General features: G+C 34.0%; 1 long non-coding RNA gene and 1 other non-coding gene across 2 annotated transcripts in view; one reads left to right on the top strand and one right to left on the bottom strand.

Moving 5' to 3' along the window:
- Positions 1–1,877: 1,877 nt before the first annotated feature.
- On the top strand, positions 1,878–1,949 carry TRNAA-CGC (transfer RNA alanine (anticodon CGC)). Its single transcript has one exon. It is a non-coding gene; the product is annotated as a tRNA-Ala (tRNA).
- A 946-nt stretch (positions 1,950–2,895) lies between these two features.
- Positions 2,896–21,048, bottom strand: part of LOC141566874 (uncharacterized) — a 31,154-nt gene continuing 13,001 nt past the window's right edge. The window contains exons 2-3 of the long non-coding RNA XR_012489400.1: positions 3,390–3,442; positions 2,896–3,296 (exon numbers count right to left, since the gene is read on the bottom strand). This is a non-coding gene — a long non-coding RNA (uncharacterized LOC141566874). The remainder of the gene's footprint in view (positions 3,297–3,389; positions 3,443–21,048) is intronic.

Below are 21,048 nucleotides of genomic sequence, written 5' to 3'. Positions count from 1 at the left end.
TAATTCACAGTCTGTTCACAGAAAGTTCTCCATTGTGTACACATTTTCCATTTAGGTCCAAAAAGAAATGGGGAAGTTGTCTGATAACAATATAATGAACAGATCCCTTGAGGGTTAGAGCAAATCTTATTCAACTGTCCCTTCAAAGGCTGATTGATCTTTTCAGGAGTTGGATTGTAACAGAAATAAAAGTGGATCACAAATTAATAATTAGTTAATAATGCAATTATGTGATATTAATTTATCTCCTAAGAACATTAGGAGCAACAAGTTAATTATTATTTTTATTATTACAAATGAAGAAACTTAAGAAACCAAAACCATATTTTTAACTAGTGATGTTCACACCTCAATCCTACTATTAAAGGAGGGAGGCTTTTCTTATCTACAGCTGCTGGTATGGTTACAAAAGTCATTTTTTCTGCAAAACTGAGATTTTGCCTAGAAGTCATTGAAATAAACACCAGAATCTGCCATACAACTGGTAGATTCCCTAAGCATTCACATTCATACATAGATATCTCCTTTGCCTCCGACTCTTATTGGAATAAAATATGAGCTCTTTTCCAAGTCTTTATGCAGCTTTCATCCCAAAAAATATGGAAGGCAAAGAAGATAATAGTTTTATTCTTCTTTCTCCAAGATAGAAAACAAATCAAGTCTTGAAGGCCAAGAAGACAAAGTTGAAGGAGGCTTTATTTAAACACAAAAGAAGAAAATATGAACATTCCCCATGTTCATGAGTCCCTAGGCCAGTTCAAATAATCTCAGAAAAGTGATCCTTGGAGAAAAAGTTTGATTGCTATGACATAATCAAATTTTCCCTGACCACTGAGTGTGCTGTGAAAATCGAGGACAATACTCTGATATATTGAAGACAACAAACATAAAATAAAGCAGGCTGTAAACTCTATCCGATGAAGAGAAGGCTTGCCCAAAACTATGATGATTGGATGTTGCTGCAAAATCGGAATTACTTGAACTACGGTCAAATAGCTTACTCCATGTAAAATTTCCACTACAAAAATATAGAAGAACTCCACCTCAATCTGCCCTCACTCACCATTACTAAACTGCATATATTCTTCAAGGCAATTTTTTACCCCAATTTCCTGCCTTTGAAGCTTTTCAGACCGAGTCTTTACAGCACCAACTACGTAAAGAGTCCACCTCTATGGGAAGTAGGATTTTGTTTTGAATCTAATGAGTTTAAATGAATGGAGGAGGTATTAGAGATCGTCTTGTCTGGTCTTGTCTGCCCAAACTAATTTAACCTTTTGAATATATTGCTAGAACCCATAAATGGGTTTCCCTATGCACTTTTATTGGTAGATAAGGATGCAGGCCTGTCATTTAGGGATGAGCAAAACATTTCCCATAGGTTTTGCACTTCTCAGAGAAAAATGAGTGCGTGAGAACCCTGGGAAATCTGTAGCAAAACAATCGTGGCAAAACTGTTTACAACAAAGGGTAGTTCACAAGTCTCGATTTAAGGAAGCGCGAATCAATCATGTTCCAGACTAGGGCCTCTTTCCTAACATGTTTGAACTTCGGGGGGGCTCTCCCTACTTAGTAAGAAGTTTATTTCCAGAGATTTGGGGGAAAGGGGGAGAAAAAGAGAAAAAGATTTAGAAGGAAATGCATTGTAATGAAATTCTCTGGGGAAGACCTCCTTCGGGGATTGAGGGAGGGAAAGATTGCGAGAGACTAGAATGACCAGGGAGCTCTTTCCACTCTAGGTGTAGTCAAACCGTCCAGCTTCGAACATTGATGAAAGGACGAAACAGAACTTTCTCTCCACACCAAAACATCCTGCAGATATCACTAAACGTGACTTACTTTTAAGAAAGCTAACTAGAGCCGCTACTTGCTGGCTTGGGGATGTAGCTCAGTGGTAGAGCGCATGCTTCGCATGTATGAGGCCCCGGGTTCGATCCCCGGCATCTCCACTTTAAGTTTTGCAGATTCAGCCGGGTCCTCCGTTAATGTATACAAACAGCAGAGCAAAACGAAACTCAAAAGCCTCGCCCCTTCTGTCATTCCCTTACCCTTATTCAGAAATATGTATCTCCATGTACACATACCCGTCTCTGCATATTTATATGTAGCTATGTACACGGATATATTTTGGGGTTTTTTTCCCTTTCCTTCCTCTTCTTCCTCCCGCCCACCCCCATCTATGTTCTTGCCTCAGCCACGTCACCTGATTAATCATGCAATCTATAGCACTGGGAACAGATAGTGTCACCTCTACTTTTGGGAGGGACGACTGGGTTTACTAGATGAAAATAATCTGACTCCGCAAATTGGAGAAGAGGAACACTGGGTAGAGGAGGAAGATGAGTGGATTTCTGGTCAGGAAACTAACCGGAAAAATAAACAGCTGACCCGCCTGTGTGAATCTCTGTGTCTGTCTGTCTGCCTGCATGTCTGTCTACGTTTTCTGGACTCCGCTGCTCCAAAAATGCTAACAATAGGATCAGAATGTGCAGCGCGATGTCTTTGCCCTCTCCAATCCACTTGAATGTCCCGGCAGAATTCACATACACAGAGAGATTGCCGGATCTCTCCTCCCGGTGTCGTTTAGCCAGGACAGGAGAGCCCGGACGGAAAACCCAAATGTCTCCTGTAGAGACTCTGACGCTCCAAAATACTGTTCCTTGAAACAAAGAAGGGCAGCAAAGCAAAAGCAACACAACCACAACATCCCCACAAAAAACAAAACAAAACAAAAAAGCACTGAACAAGTATATCTGATAGCATCTACAACATTCCGCATTCGTGGTCTTCCATTTCTCCAAGGGGGATGTGCTTTGATGAAATTATAAGTCCATTGAAGGTTTTAAAATATATATATTTATTAAATTTGACATGGTAGTGTCAACATTGCTCTGTTCATTTGTATCTCTTTCTAAACTTCCTTATTCTTCCTTCTGTGGATTTTTATGTTTAATTTAAGCTTTCCCCCTCCCTCACATTCTTATCACTGATGCGATTGATGATGTGCGATTTGGCACCAAATGATGGTAGGCACCAAAAGTTCGGATCAATCTTGTGAAGAATTCGCAATGGCCATTGTCTTTGGCAAAAGATAGATTTATTTAGGGCAATAGGTTACAGAAAAAAATGAAGGGAAACAACAGACACCAGGAATGGTAAATATAAAATACAGTGGGAGACATATGAAAGACAAGTTCCTCGGTGGAGCTCACAATTATCCAGGAGAAAGGGAGAACTCCATGAGTTTGTAACATGTCCTTAGCTGGAAGGCTAAATCCTGAAAGGGATGTAACACCCTAAAAGAAGCATAGTGGAGTTAGAGAAAATACTACCAGGCATGGGGGGAAAAATAAGGGGAAAGACACTATGAAACAGAATGCTTGCCTTACCTAAAAGACTGACCCAAAAGAAGGCAGCAGCCATGTGCAAAACTCAACCTAGTCTTTAAAAATGAGAGTTAAAAAACAAGTCATAAACTATTTCCAGTCATATGAAAAGGTGCTCTAAATCACTATTAATCAAAGAAATGCAAATTAAGACAACTCTGAGGTACCACTATATACCTCTCATATTGGCTAAAATGACAGGAAAAGACAATTATGAATGTTGGAGGGAATGTGGAAAAACTGGGACACTGATGCATCATTGGTGGAATTGTGAAAGGATCAAACCGTTCTGGAGAACAATCTGAAAAACTATGCCCAGAGAGTTATCCAGCTGTGCATACCCTTTGACCCAAAAGTGTTTCTAGTGGGCTTATATCCCAAAGAGATAATTAAAGAAGGGAAAGGGACCCACATGTGCAAGAATGTTTATGGCAGCCTTCTTTGTAATGGCCAGAAACTGGAAACTGAATGGATGTCCATCAGTTGGAAATTGGCTGAATAAATTATGTAAATGAATGTTATGGAATATTATTGTTCTATAAGAAACAACCAGCAGGATGATTTCAGAATGGCCTGGAGATACTTACACGAACTGATGCTAAGTGATATGAGAAGAACCAGATCATTATATACAGCAACAATAAGACTATATATACAATGATCAATTCTGATGGATTTGACTCTCTTCAAAAATGAGATGATTCAAACCAGTTCCAATTGTTTAGTGATAAAGAGGATTGTGGGAACTGAGTATGGGTCACAACATAGCACTTTCACACTTTTTATTGTTTGCTTACATTTTATTTTGATTTTCTTTTCTTTTTTCTAGTTTGATTTGATTTTTCTTGTGCAGCAAGATAATTGTTTAAATATGTATTCATATATTGGATTTAACATATTTCTCTGTTTAACATATATCAGACTACTCGTCATATAGGGGAGGGCGGGGAGGGTGTGGGGGAATTGAAACACAAGGTTTTTCTTTTGTTGAAGAATTGTCCATGAATGTTTTGAAAAATGAAAAGTTTTAATAAAGAAAAAAAAACCAAGTCATAGAAACCACAAATAATTTTATTAAGAAAATGACAATAATAAGACCATATACCAAAACTTCTAAGATGCAGCAAAAGCAGTTATTAGGGGAAATTTTATGTTCGTATCAATAAAATAGAGGAAGAGCAGGCCAATAAATTGGGTATGCAATTTTAAAAGCTCAAAAAAGAACAAATTGAAAATTCCTAATTAAACCACAAATCAGAAATCCTAAAGGTAAGAGTAATAAAATTGAATGTAAGAAAACCAATGAATTAATATATAATACTAGGAGTTGGCTTTGTGGGAAAAAAAACAATAAAAAGATGAATCATTGGAGAATAAAGACAACTAAATCACGAGTATCAAAAATGAAAAGATTGAATATGCCACAAATGAAGATGAAATCAGAGCAATTATTAGAAGTTATTTTGCACAATTTGATAGGTGTAAGACTTTTTAATTTGCATTTCTCTGTTAGTAATTTGGAGTATTTTTAAACTGGATTTTGATAGATTGATACCGTCTGTTCAAATTGTTGGAGCAAATGATCAAAGAATTGAGAATAGTTCTTATTCTTTAGTCAGATAGGTGGCAAAATGAATAGTCTCAGACCTAGAATCAAAAAGGTTCTTCCTGAATTCAAATGTGACCTCAGACATTTACAATATCATCCTGACTAAGTCATTCAATCCTGCTTGCATTAGCTCCTCTGTAAAATGAGCTAGAAGGAAATGGCAAAGTTCTTAAGTATCTTTTCCAAGAAAACTCCAAATTCAGTAACAAAGTGTCTGAAGAGTTTGGAACAACTTATTCTTATAAATTTGCGTTAATGTTCTATATACATTTATCAGTGAAGTTTGTACAAAGATTTTTTTCTCTGTTAACTGTTTTTCTTCTTATTTTAACCATATTGGTTTTGCTTGTACAAATTTTTTTCAAAATAACCAAACATAACCAAAATTTTATTTCTTGTCATCATCTCTATCCTGAGTTGATCAAGTTGATCAAGAGGTCTTCCCCTAGCCACAGTTGTTAACTCCTGCTCCTCTAATTTGCCACACACACACACACACACACACACACACACTCACAAGTACCCATTAGAGTATTTTTATACTATATGGTGTGAGGTATTGATCTAAGCCTAATTGTTTCCAGACTGCTTTCCCATTTTCCCAGCAGTTTGTCATGTTATCCTGTCCTTACCCTAATAATTATTATTCTTTGGTTTATGGAACACAATGTTACTGCATTCTGTTGTTTCTGGATCTTACTTACTGGATCTGTTCCACTGCTCAACTCTTCCATTTTTCAACTAATGTTAAATGGGTTAGATAATCATTGCTTTCTATCACCTCCCTAATTAGTTTCTTTAAGATTCTTGATCTTCTGTTCCTCTGGGTGAATTTCATTATAATTTTGCCTAGTTTTTTAAAGAAACCTTTTAATAGTTGGAACCAACAAATTAATTAATACAAATTTAGATTGTCATTTTCAATTATGTTAGCTTGATCCAAACTATAAGAAACTAATTCCTTTCCAATTATTTAAGTTTTCCTTTAAGTATAACTTGTTTATTGAGACAACCTCAATGTTTTCTTCTTAACTTAATCAGAGACATTTAAACTACCTAGAAGGCATAGGCTTTTCATATTCACACATTAAAACCTAATCATGTGTGTCTATATGAACTGAAGTGTAAAGGGAAACTTCCTCCCTTACAAATATATTCCCCTTTTGAATTTAGATCAGTGTTCCTTACTTAGGGACACTTGAATTGCTTTATTTGATAACTGTATTTCAATATAATCTCTTTGCTTTATAATTATATGTATTTGACTTTATACATTTAAAAACATTTAAAAAAAAAAGTCTATATGCTTCATCAAGCCACCAAAAGCCCATAATACGCACAAAAAAAGGTTAAGAACTCCTGTTTTATATGTTTATCATATTTTTAAAAAAAATTCATTTACTCCTATATTTGGGTTTGGGGCTTTGTTTGTTTATATATATATATATATACATATATAATAGTATTGTGTTTATGCATTTTGATGTAATCATGATTTTTGTTATTTTTGTTCTGAGTATGGTCTATCATTAATTTTCCTAATATTGAATCAATCTTATATTTCTGAAATCCAAACTGGTCATAATTTAAAATCCTTTTAGTATGCTTCTGTAGTCTCTTTGTAAACATTTTATTTAGTATTTTGTATCCGTATTCACTAGAAGCATTAATCTATAGATTTCTTTCTCTAACATATCTCTCTGACTTATGTTTCTATTTCCATTTTTATGAATAGTTTTAAGTAAAATTAGAATTATTTTTTAAAGTTACTTGTAAATTCAACTAGTCCTGCATTTTTTCCTTGGAAAAAATTTTCATTTATGACTTTTTTCAATTTATTTTTCTGAAATGGAAGTAATTATATGATCTATTGATTGTTTTGATAATTTGGGTATATTTTACATTTTAAAAATATTCATCCATTCCATCCATTTTCACGTTGATAATTAAAATTATATAACAATTATATAACATGTAATTTCCTTTATTTTCTCTTCATTTGTTTTGAGTTCTCCTTTTTAATTTTTGAAATAGGCAATTTGGTCTTCCTTTTTTAGTTATCAGATTATCTATAAATATCCATGAGTATTAGAACTACTCATGGGGCAGCTAGGTGGCGTAGTGGATAGAGCACCAGCCCTGAATTCAGGAGGACCTGAGTTCACATTTTATCTCAAACACTTAACACTTCCTAGCTGTGTGACCCTGGGCAAGTCATTTAACCCCAGCTTCAGGGGGGGCGGGGAATACTCATGAAAAGCTTTGATCAAATTTATGTAGAAAGAAGCAAGAAAATAACATGCACAATAACCACAGTAATTTAGGTAAAACAATATGAAAGGCAGCCAAATTGATTAATTGTAATAACCAATTTTGGTTTATTAGAATAAATGGCTAGAGGGGTAAGGGACTATGGATATAAAGCATTGCATTTATATGTAGTTGGCCAGTTTTTCTTAATTATATTTTGTCTGTTAGAAGGAGTGCTCAATGCATGGATATGAAGAAGCATAAATTATATTGAGAAAAATTAAAGGCTTCAATAATTTTTAATGAAAAAAGATGACAGTTATGTTACTTACCAAAAAGAGTTAATTCTATTACAATTCATGCAGGAATCAGCACTACCCAGACTTTAGTGTGAAAACTTCACCTTGAGAGAACAATCTTTATGATCACTTTATCACCCCCTGCCAAGTCACTATGACACTTTAAACTCACTTGTCTCATTATGTATTTAAACTCATCATGTATTAAGTGCTGCAAACTCAGGGTGTCCAACTTTTTAAAAATCTTTTATCCCTTGAAAAGAGAGAGAGAGAGAGAGAGAGAGAGAGAGAGAGAGAGAGAGAGAGAGAGAGAGAGAGAAAGAGAGAGAGAGAGAATTGTTATAGCAACCAATGGACTTTTCCTAATATGCTTTGTGCACATAATTGATATAAGTCCCTATTTCTTTCAAGGACACCATCATTTTCCTGGTCACACAGCTTCCCATCATACAATTTGGTGAGACTGGTCTTGATATTGCTCAAAATTGGTAGGTATATACCATCTCCTGATATGTCTTAGCACTTACCTGGCACACATTTTCATCTCATTTCAACTTCTTAGAATTTTTTATTTCTTTCAAAACTCTGCCCATTATGCTTTCTTTCTTTTTTTTAAATTTTTTACTGAGGCAATTGGGGTTAAATGACTTGCTTGGGGGGGGTCGCAGGAGGAGGGGGGTCACAACTAGGAAAGGTTAAGTGTGAGAGATCAGATTTGAACTCAGGTCCTCCTGACTTCAGGACTGGTGCTCTATCCATCCCATCATCTAGCTGCCCCATTACACTTTCTTTATGAAACTTGTCCTGGTCCTCATAGATTCTAGTGTCTTCTGCATTTCAATAAACATAAATTATATACTAAGTTTGAATCCATATTTATCGGCAACTATGCCTATTTTGGGGAATGAAGAGGTAGATATACTTTGCTCTTCTTTCTCAGAGTTAACAGCTTATTAGTAAAATTAGTTTTGGCCCCCTAGAACAAAAGGAAAGTTGAGTTTTTAATCTCTTCTCATTGAACTAGAATTATTGCATATACATATTTTACATCTATGGGATCACAAAGAGTGCAGGGAGTTAAGGCTAAGTGGAATTGCCATTTCAGCCACTAGATGCTGGATTCAGCAAGACTAGATGCTGGGGCCACTGATTTTTCAGCTGATTCTGTATATTCTCTTATCTTTTCAAGTTAATCACTAATCAATAAAATATAAATAAATAAATTGAGTACCTGCTAAGTGCCATACTGGGCTAAGTACTGGCGATATAAAAAGAGACAAAAACAATCAGACCCTGCTTTCAAGGAGTCTATAGTCTAATGGGGGGGGGGGGGGGGACACAACTACATGCAAATAGGCTATACAAAGGAAAACTTGGAAACAATCAACAGAAGACTAGTACTATAATTAAGAGGATCAGGAAAGGAAGGTAAAGGTGGAATTTTATCTGAAATTTGAAAGAAGTCCACAAAGCCAGAAGGCACATATGAAGAAAAATGCCATTCCAGACATGGGACATAGTAAAAATGTTTAGAGGTAAGAGATGAAGCTGTAGACTATATGTATAATTGGCCATATAATGCAGAGACATAGTTATCTCTCTGTATATACACATTAAATCCATATGTGGTATGGTTGAATATAGAACTTAGGTCCTACTTTCTCCATTAATGAAACAATAATCAGTTTAGCCTCCCCTACATCATACATTGACACCCCCTTTGCTACATGGGAGGCTTGAATGAACCTACTTCCTTATGCTACATGTGATAGGAAGCCTTCAAAAGACACAAAAATCACCACTAATAACTGATGAATTTTTTAATCAAAGTAAGCAGTAATTTGAAATTAGAGTAGACATAAGAAAACACTAGATTAAAAGACTCTTCTTGCTACTCTTCATCCCCAGCTCCTGTTTGGTTCCAGAGTAAATGGCTTCATTCAATAAACTCCATCTGCTTGGGAAATGCTATAGTTGCCATCTCAGAGTCCTAGTTCTTATTTTTTGGAACTCACAAGGTCACCTGGACACTTCCAACTCAAGGTATGGAGTCAACTAATATGAAAAAAACAAACCAAGAAACAAAGACAACTATGTGCTTATAGTTGGTAGAATAGACACATTCTCAGAGTAATGTTTTTTAAATATATTTTAAAAAAAAACCATGTAGGATTATCGAGGAAATTAAATGTTAGTGTCAAGCCCTAGGAATTTCCCTGGAAAACTTTAGGACCCCTATTCTGCTTTGACTAGCAATATTCTCATGTTAAACTCTTTGGAATATCTGTTGTGATCAGCAGTTTTTAAACTGCTTCTGTTCCTGAAAAGAAATACCTCTAAGAATACATCTACAGCTCCTCCCTTCCTGCAGTTCAGCAATTCTGTTAACCCTACAGGTGACTAGATTCTTGGCTGCAATCAACTAAAACTGATGCTGTGGTTTTTATAGGAACTGCTGTCACTCTGAAATAAATAACTAGTGAACCACCTGTTCCAACTATCTACCTAGCTTCGTCTCTTGGGTGTATATAACCTCTGCAATTCCCCTTTCTAAACATTCCTCAATAAGACAGCACATTGTTCTCAACTGCAATTCTTTGGTCCTGAATAAATGCCTTTATTTATGGATTATCTTGATCTAATTTTTATACAGGCTTGACATTACTAAAACTAAAGATAATAATAATAGCTAGCATTGATATAATGCTTTATGGTTTGCAAAGTGCTTTACATGTTAACTTAGTTGATATAATTTGATTCGATGTATTTTTTTTTTTTTTCTTATCCAAGACTCTTCATAGTCTACCCAAGGCCTGCTTCTTCTCATGTTAAGAACCCCTGGGTTATAAGAATTTGAATCAAGGAATATGATTTTGTCACCTTTCAAAATAAGTAGTTTTTTGTTTTGGTTTGTTTTTTCTCACACGGCAATATAGAGAATTTGATGCTCAATACATTCAAGTCTAAGTCAAATTGACTAGCTGCATTTGTCTTTAGTGAGTGATTTCTGTTACTACTCTTGCCAAACTTAGATAATTTTTGTGTTTTATTTATCTAATTAATTCACTAAGAAACCTCTTAAATATTTTAAAATATTATTATTTAAAATTTTAGTGTTATGGGGGGGGGCAGAGCCAAGATGGTGGAAAGGACACATGCTTCTTTCTGATCACCTCCCAGGATCCTCAACTAATTGCCAAATTCAGCCTTTGAATTAGTTCTGAACCAGTAAAATTCACAAATATTAGAAGTGCAGCAAATTACCAGCAGAAGATAATTTCAAAGATTGCCAGAAAAGGTCTATCTAGGTTGGGTGCAAGGAGGTGGCCAGGCGCAGGACTCCAGTCCTGTGCAGACCAGGATGGTGTGGTCTCTGCAGGGATGGTGCAGACTCCATATGGCAAAGAATCTACAGGAAAGACTCTACCACATTGTTGGCTACTCTGACCTGGTTGCAAGCCAGTAGACCAGCAGAGAAGCTATAAAACACCCTACACAAACACAAAAGGTAAAGAGTGAACCCCAAAGTGCCAATCTCACAGGGCCTGGCCACTCCCACCTAGCACCAGAAGTGAGTTAGCATAATTCCAGCGCAACTGCTGCTACTCCACTGCATCTTTGCTATTATCTGTAGAGGAGGTTTGGAAAAATCTCCTTTGTCCTAAAAGAAGAGCCCAACATTTTTTAAAAAATGAGTAAAAAGGCAAAGAGGACTCTATCTATAGATAGTTTCTATGGTGAAAAAGAAGAATTGATTTCAAACCCCAAGGAGACTAAAAACAGATTGTCTCCAGATGAAGCCCCAAAGGGTTAGATAACCTGGTCCCCACCACACAAAACTCTCTTAGAAGAAATTTAAAAGGATCTCAAAAGACAGAAGAAAAATGGGGAAAAGAAAGGAAAACTTTGCAAGAGGGTTTGGAAAAGGCTCATAACTCATTAAAAGATAGATTTGATAAAGTGGAAAAAGAAAACAACTCCTTGAAAAACAGAATTTCTGAAATGGAAAAAGTAAAGAATTCCCAGGAAAACAGAATTTGTGAATTGGAAAAGGTAAATAACTCTTAGGAAAACAAATTGTGAAATAGAAAAGGAAAACAGCTCCATAAAAAAACAGAATTTGTGAAATGGAAAAAAAAATCCATAGAACAAAACAACTCATTTAAAAACTCAATTGGACAAATACAAAAAGAAATTTTAAAAAGTAAATGAAGAAAATAATTCACTAAAAATCAGAATTGAACAAATGGAAATGAATGACTCAATGAGACATCAAGAATCAAGCAAGCACCCCCAACCAAAAATTAAACTTGAAATACAAAAATTGAAAGGAGAAATCAATAATATTGAAAGTAAAAAAACTATTGAATTAATAAATAAAACCAAGAGTTGGTTTTATGAAAAAGCCAATAAAATAGATAAACCTTTGGTAAATCTGATCAGAAAAAGGAAAGAGGAAAATCAAATTGTTAGTCTTATAAATGAAAAAGGGGATCTTTCCACCAATGAAGAGGCAATTAGAGAAATAATAAGGAGTTACTTTACCCAACTTTATGCCAATAAATTTGATAACTTAAGTGAAATGGATGACTTTCTCCAAAAATATGGGCTTCCTAGATTAACAGAGGATTAACAAATTGCTTAAATAGTCCCATTTCAGAAAAAGAAATGGAACAAGCTATTAATCAACTCCCCAAGAAAAAATCCCCAGGACCAGATGGATATACATGTGAATTCTACCAAACATTCAAAGAACAATTAGCCCCAATGTTATATAAACTATTTGAAAAAATAGGGGATGAAGGAGTCCTACCAATCTCCTTTTATGACACAGACATGGTACTGATACCTAAACCAGGTCGATTGAAAACTGAGAAAGAAAATTATAGACCAATTTCCTTAATGAATATTGATGCTAAAATCTTAAATAAGATATTAGCAAAAAGACTTCAGAAAATCATCCCCAGGATAATACACTATGATCAAGTAGGATTTATACCAGGAATGCAGGGCTGGTTTAATATTAGGAAAACTATTAGTATAATTGACCATATTAATAATCAAATTAATAAAAACCATATGATCATCTCAATAGATGCAGAAAAAGCATTTGACAAAATCCAACATCCATTCCTACTAAAAATGCTTGAGAGTATAGGAATAAATGGACTATTCCTTAGAATAATCAGGAGCATCTATTTATGACCGTCAGTAAGCATAATATGCAATAGAAATAAACTGCAACCTTTCCCAGTAAGATCAGGAGTGAAACAAGGTTGCCCACTATCACCATTACTATTCAATATAGTACTAGAAACGCTAGCCTCGGCAATAAGAGCCAAGAAAGAGATTCAAGGAATTAGAGTAGGAAATGAGGAAATCAAACTATCACTCTTTGCAGATGACTTGATGGTATACTTAGAGAACCCCAAAGATTCTGCTAAAAAGCTATTAGAAATCATTCAGAATTTTAGCAAAGTGGCAGGATACAAAATAAATCCACATAACTCCTCAGCATTTTTATATATCACCAACAAAATGCAAGAGCAAGAGATACAAAGAGAAATTCCATTCCAAACAAATGTTGAGAGTATAAAGTATTTGGGAATCCATCTACCAAAGAATAGTCAGGAATTATATGAGAAAAATTACAAAACACTTGCCACAAAAATAAAGTCAGATTTAAATAATTGGAAAGACATTCAGTGCTCTTGGATAGGCCAAGCGAATATAATAAAGATGACAATACTCCCCAAACTAATCTATTTATTTAGTGCTATACCAATCAGACTCCCAAGAAACTATTTTAATGACCTAGAAAAAATAACAACAAAATTCATATGGAAGAATAAAGGGTCGAGAATTGCAAGGGAACTAATGAAAAAAAAGTCAGAGGAAGGTGGTCTAAGTGTACCTGATCTAAAGCTATATTATATAGCAGCAGTCACCAAAACCATTTGGTATTGGCTAAGAAATAGACCGGTAGATCAGTGGAACAGATTAGATACAAAGGACAAAAAAAGGGTACATCTATAGCAATCTAATCTTTGACAAACCCAAAGATACCAACATTAGGGATAAAAATTCATTATTTGGAAAAAACTGTTGGGAAAACTGGAAATTAGTATGACAGAAATTAGATATGGATCCACACTTAACACCATATACCAAGATAAGATCAAAATGGGTCCATGAATTAGGCATAAAGAATGAGATAATAAATAGATTAGAGAAACAGAAAATAGTCTACCTCTCAGACCTGTGGAGGAGGAAGGAATTTATGACCAGAGGAGAACTAGAGATCATTACTGATCACAAAATAGAAGATTTTGATTACATCAAACTAAAAAGTTTCTGTACAAACAATACTAATGCAAACAAGATTAGAAAGGAAGTAACAAATTGGGAAAATATTTTTAAAGTTAAAGGTTCTGACAAAGGTCTCATTTCCAAAATATATAGAGACCTGACCCTAATTTATAAGAAATCAAACCATTCTCCAATTGATAAATGGTCAAAGGATATGAACAGACAATTCTCAGATGATGAAATTGAAACTATATCCACTCATATGAAAGAGTGTTCCAAATCACTACTTATCAGAGAAATGCAAATTAAGACAACTCTGAGATACCACTACACACCTGTCAGATTGGCTAAGATGACAGGAATAAATAATGATGAATGTTGGAGGGGATGTGGGAAAACTGGGACACTGATACATTGTTGGTGGAGTTGTGAAAGAATCCAGCCATTCTGGAGAGCAATTTGGAACTATGCCCAAAAAGTTATCAAACTGTGCATACCCTTTGACCCAGCATTGCTGTTATTGGGCTTATATCCCAAAGAAATACTAAAGAGTGGAAAGGGACCTGTATGTGCCAAAATGTTTGTGGCAGCCCTTTTCATAGTGGCCAGAAACTGGAAGATGAATGGATGTCCATCAATTGGAGAATGGTTGGGTAAATTATGGTATATGAAGGTTATGGAATATTATTGCTCTGTAAGAAATGACCAGCAGGAAGAATACAGAGAGGCTTGGAGAGACTTACATCAACTGATGCTGAATGAAATGAATAGAACCAGAAGATCGCTGTACACTTCAATGTTGTATGAAGATGTATTCTGATGGAAGTGGATATCTTCAACATAAAGAAGAGCCAACTCACTTCCAGTTGATCAATGATGGACAGAAATGGAACCCAGAGATGGAACACTGGGAAGTGAATGTAAATTGTTAGCACTACTGTCTATTTACCCAGGTTACTTATACCTTTGGAATCCAATACTTAATGTGCAACAAGAAAATGGTATTCACACACATATATTGTATCTGGGTTATATTGTAAGATATGTAAAATGTATGGGATTGCCTGTCATCTGGGGGAGAGAATGGAGGGAGGGGGGGGATAATTTGAAAAAATGAATACAAGGGATAATATTATAAAAAAATTACTCATGCATATATACTGTGGGAAAAAATTCTAAATAAAATAAAATAAATAAAATTAAAAAATAAAATAAAATAAAAAAAGAATCAAGCAAGCAAAACCAAAATAATGAAAAAATTGAAAAAAATTGTAAAGTACCTACTTGGGAAAACATTTGACCCGGAACACAGATCTAGGAGCAAGAATCTAAGGATTATTGGACTCCCTGAAAACCATGATGAAAAAAAGAGCCTAGGCACTATTTTTCAGGAAATCATCAAAAAGAACTACCCTGATGTCAAAGAATCAGAAGGTAAAATAGCCATTGAAGGAATTCACCAAACACCTCCTGAAAGAGACCCAAAATTAAAACTCCAAGGAATATTGTGGCTAAATTTCAGAACTATCACACCAAGGAAAAAATATTACAATCAACCAGAAAACAAACAAACAAACAAACATAACAATTCAAATACCAAGGAGCCACAATAAGGATCACGCAGAATCTAGCAGCTTCTACCTTAAAGGATCAAAGGGCCTGGAATCTGATATTCTGAAAAGCAAATGAACTTTAATACAGCCAAAAATAAACTACCTTGCTAAACTGAGCATTTTTTTCCAGGAAACAAGATGGGCATTCAATGAAACAGATGATTTCCATTTATTCCTGATGAAAAGATCAGAGCTAAACAAAAAATGTGACCTCCAAATATAGGACTCAAAAGAAGCATTAAAAAGGTAAAAAAAAAAAAACAAAAAACTCTTGAGAACTGTTATACATGATATACATGGGTATATATAGAGAGTGCATGTATAATTTGATTTTACTGTTATAATTTTAAAAAGGAACTACAAGTAGAAAGGCAATTGTGCCAAGAAAAAAAAAAAGAGAGAGAAAAGTGGAGGTAAAATGATGGAAATTACATCTCACAAAGAGGCAAAGGAAGGGGGATGAGCACTGTGTCAATCTTACTCTCATCAGATTTGGCTCAAAGAGAAAATATTATACATATTTGGTTTACAGAGAAACTTCTCTCACTTTATAGAAAAGTGGGAGCTAGGTGGCACAGTGGATAGAGCACCAGCCTTAAATTCAAGAGGACCCAAGTTCAAATCTGGTCTCAGACACTTAACACTTCCTAGCTGTGTGACCCTGGGAAAGTCACTTAACCCCAGCCTCAGGAAAAAAAAAATAAAAGTGGGAGGGGAAAGGGGAAAGAAGAAAGTTAAATAGAAAAGAAAACAGAAATAGTAGGGGAAAGGTATAAGAAAGGGGGAGGGACTCTAAAGGGGGAGGGCTACTGGAGGCAAGTGGTGCTCATAAGTTAAATATTGAAGAGGAGGGAAAGGAGAAAAGGAAAGAGAAAAGTATAATCAGGGGACAATAAGATGGCAGGAAATACAGAAAGCAGGGGTAGCCATCCTGATCTCAGACCAAGCAAAAGTAAAAATTGATCTAATTAAAAGAGATAAGGAAGTAAACTATATCTTGCTAAAGGGTACCATAGATAATGAAGCAATATCAATACTAAGTATATATGCACCAAGTGGTATAGCATGGAAATTCCTAAAGGAGAAGTTAAGAGAGCTGCAAGCAGAAATAGGCATATATAATAATGGGAGATCTCAAACTTGCTCTCTCAGAACTAGATAAATCAAAACACAAAATAAATAAGAAAGAAGTTAAAGAAATAAATAGAATACTAGAAAAGTTAGGCATGATAGATCTTTGGAGAAAATTGAAGGGAGACAGAAAGGAGTACACTTTTTTCTCAGCAGTTCATGGAACCTATACAAAAATTGACCATATATTTGGACATAAAGACCTCAAAATCAAATGCAGAAAGGCAGAAATAGTAAATGCATTTTTTTCCCAGATCACGATGCAATAAAAATTACATTCAATAAAAAGTCAGGAGAAATAGAACAAAAAGTAACTGGAAACTAAACAATCTCATCCTAAAGAATGAATAGGTGAAACAGCAAATCATAGACACAATTAATAATTTCATCCAAGAGAATGACAGTAATGAGACAACATACCAAAATGTGTGGGATCAGCCAAAGCAGTAATAAGGGGAAATTTTATATCTCTAGTTGCTCACTTGCATAAAATAGAGAAAGAGAAGATCAATGAATTGGGCTTGCAAATAAAAAAGTTAGAAAAAGAACAAATTAAAAACCCCTAATCAAAATATCAAACTTGAAATTCTAAAAGGAGAGATTAATAAAATTGAAAATAAAAAAACTATGGAATTAATAAATAAAATTAAGAGTTGGTTTAATGCAAAAAACAACAAAATAGATAAACCTTTATTAAATTTGATTGGAAAAAGGGAAGAGGAAAATCAAATTGTTAGTCTCAAAAATGAAAAGGGAGATCTTTCCACCAATGAGGAGGAAATTAAAACAATAATTAGGAGTTACTTAGCCCAACTTTACAGCAATAAACTTGATAACATAAGTGAAATGGAGGAATACCTACAAAAATATAGATTGCCCAGATTAACAGAGGAGGAAGTAAATTGCTTAAATAGTCCTATTTCAGAAAAAGAAATAGAGCAAGCTATTAATCAACAACACCCTAAGAAAAAATTCCCAGGACCAGATGGGTTTACATGTGAATTCTACCAAACATTTAAAGAACAATATTATTTAAACTATTTGAAAAAATAAGGAATGAAGGACTCCTACCAAATTCCTTTTATGACACAGACATGGTACTGATATCTAAACCATGTAGGAAAAAAAGAGAAAGAAAATTATAGAACAATTTCCCTATTGAATATTGATGCAAAAATCTTAAATAAAATATTAATAAAGAGATTACAGAAAATCATCCCCAGGATAATACATTGTGACCAAGTAGGATTTATACCAGGAATGCAGGGAAGGTTCTATATTAGGAAAACTATTAGCATAATTGACAATATCAATAACCAAATTAACAAAAAACATATATTATCTCAATAAATGCAGAAAAAAAATTTAATAAAATCCAATACCCATTTCTATGAAAAAACACTAAAGAGTATAGGAATAAATACACTTTTCCTTAAAACAATCAGTAGCACCTATTTAAAACGATCAGTAAGCATCATATGTAATGGGGATAAACTGGAACCATTCCCAATAAGATCAGGGGTGGAACAAGGTTACCCACTATCACTATTACTATTCAATAATGTATTAGAAATGCAATAAGAGATGAAAAAGAGATTAAATGAATTAGAGTAGGTAATGAGGAAACCAAATTATCCCTTTTTGTAGATGATATGATGGTATACTTAAAGAACCCCAGAGATTCTACTAAAAAGCTATTAGAAATAATTCACAACTTTAGTAAAGTTGCAGGATATAAAATAAATTAATGTAAGTCATTAGCCTTTTTATACATCACTAACAAAATCCAACAGCAAGAAATACAAAGAGAAATTCCATTTAAAATAACTGTTGATAGTATAAAATATCTGTCAAGGGAAAGTCAGGAACTATATGAACAAAAAACTACAAAACACTTTCCACACAAATAAAGTCAGATCTAAACAACTGGAAAAATATAAAATGCTCTTGGATAGGTAGAATGAACATAATAAAGATGACAATACTACCTAAACTAATCTATTTATTTAGTGCTATACCAAATCAAATTCCCAAGAAACTATACTGACTAGAAAAAATAACAAAATTCATCTGGAAGAACAAAAAGTCAAGAATTTCAAGGGAACTAATGAAAAAAAAAAATCAAATGAAGATGGCCTAACTGTACCAGATCTAAAACTATGTTATAAAGCAGCAGTCATCAAAACCATTTGGTACTGGCTAGGAAATAGATCAGTTGGTCAGTGGAATAGGTTAGGTTCACAGGACGAAATAGTTAATACTATAGCAATTTAGTGTTTGACAAACCCAAAGACTCCAGCTTTTGGGATAATAATTCACTATTTGACAAAAACTGCTGGGAAAACTGGAAACTAGTATGACAGAAAGTGGGCATTGACCCACATTTAACACCATATACTAAGATATGATCAAAATGGGTTCATGAACTAGACATAAAGAATGAAATTATAAATAAATTAGAAGAACATAAGATAGTTTACCTCTCAGACCTGTGGAGAAAGAAAGTATTTATGACCAAAGAAGAATTAGAGATCATTATTGATCATAAAAAGATAATTTTGATTACATTAAGTTAAAAAAGTTTTGTACAAACAAAACTAATACAGATAAGATTATAAGGGAAGCAATAAACTGGGAAAACATTTTTACATTCAAAGGTTCTGATAAAGGCCTCATTTCCAAAATATATAGAAAATTGACTCAAATTTATAAGAAATCAAGCCATTCTCCAATTGATAAGTGGTCAAAGGATATGAATAGACAATTTTCAGATGAAGAAATTGAAACTATTTCCAGTTATATGAAAAGTTGCTTCAAATGACTATTAATCAGAGAAATGCAAATTAAGACAACTCTGAGATACCACTACACACCTGTCAGATTGGCTAAGATAACAGGAAAAGATAATTATAAATGTTGGAGGGGATGTGGGAAAATTGGGACACTGATGCATTGTTGATGGAACTGTGAATGAATCCAACCATTTCTGGAGAGCAATTTGGAACTATGCCCAAAAAGTTATCAAATTATGCGTACCCTTTGACCCAGCAGTGTTACTACTGGGATTATATTCCAAAAAGATCTTAAAGGAAGGAAAGGGACCCACATTTGCAAAAATGTTTATGGCAGCCCCTTTCATAGTGTCTAGAAACTGGAAATGTGTCTAGAAACTGAATGAATGACCATCAATTGGAGAATGGCTGAAATAAATTATGATATATGAATGTTATGGAATATTATTGTTCTGTAAGAAATAACCAAGAGGATGATTTCAGAGAGGCCTGGAGAGACTTACATGAACTGATGCTAAGTGAAATGAACAGAACCAGGAGATCATTATATATATATATTGGATTAAACATATAATTGAACATATTTAACATGTATTGGACTACCTGCCATCTAGGAGAAGGAGAGGCGGAAGGAGGGGAAAATTTGGAACAGAAGGTTTTGTAAAGGATCAATCCTGAAAAAATTACCTATGCATATGTTTTGTAAATAAAAAGATATGATAATTTAAAAATTTAAATGAAAAAATAAAATAAAATCAGATTTTTAAAAATTTAGAATTATCAATTATATTTAGAGAACAACACAAATGGGGAAAAAATAATAAAAAGGATGCTGAACACATTTTTATTTTAGTGACCAAGAAGAAAATTGAAAAAATATACCTTTCATATATATATATATATATATATATATATATATATATATGTCAGTTTTCCAGGCCTGCTTTTTTTTTTCTTTTTCAAATTCTTTGTTACAAGAAAGGTAACAGAAATGTATTTGGAAGATTATATAAAACAAAATATATTATTTTTAAAACAAAGACAAAAGAGCAATCATTATTAAGTAAACATAATAACATGAGGAAGAGGACAGCAATAACTATGGCCATGACAATAATAATGATGATGATGATACTGACTGTTAACCATAACAGGCAGTTACCACCCTTCTTTATTTTGTGCTTCATTGCCAGGCAGCCAGGCATTTCTATTTAATGGGAACTCTGGGGAAAATAAAACACATAGTTTCTCCTCATATTCTGCTTATATGTAATATAATGGTAAATCCCACTCTAATATATGGAGACTTTTTTGTCTTAATTCTTAGAACAATATTACATCTTTCCCTTGTTCATTCAGTTGTCTGGAAAAGGACAAAATTTATTTTCTTGTTTTTAAATTCCAGAATAGACTTAGGTATCAAAATTTGTTACAAAGTCTTTTCTTTTTCTTTTTCAATGGGAAGGGAAAAATAAGATGGAGAGATATTCATTAATTGAAAAATATGTGAAAGGGGAAGCTAGAGAAGGTAATGACCAGACCTGAGAAATACAGCTACTAAACATCCAAACTCCAAAGAAGAGAACAAGCAGTCCTTAAAAAGCAGGAGAAGCAACTTTTTGTATTCCCCATGTGGCTACTATTTTCCGTCTATAGAGC

Source organism: Sminthopsis crassicaudata, chromosome 4, assembly GCF_048593235.1.
Source record: "Sminthopsis crassicaudata isolate SCR6 chromosome 4, ASM4859323v1, whole genome shotgun sequence".
NCBI lineage: Eukaryota > Metazoa > Chordata > Mammalia > Dasyuromorphia > Dasyuridae > Sminthopsis > Sminthopsis crassicaudata.
The sequence above is the reverse complement of the archived record's forward strand: the minus strand, read 5'-3'. Positions and strand labels throughout refer to the sequence as shown.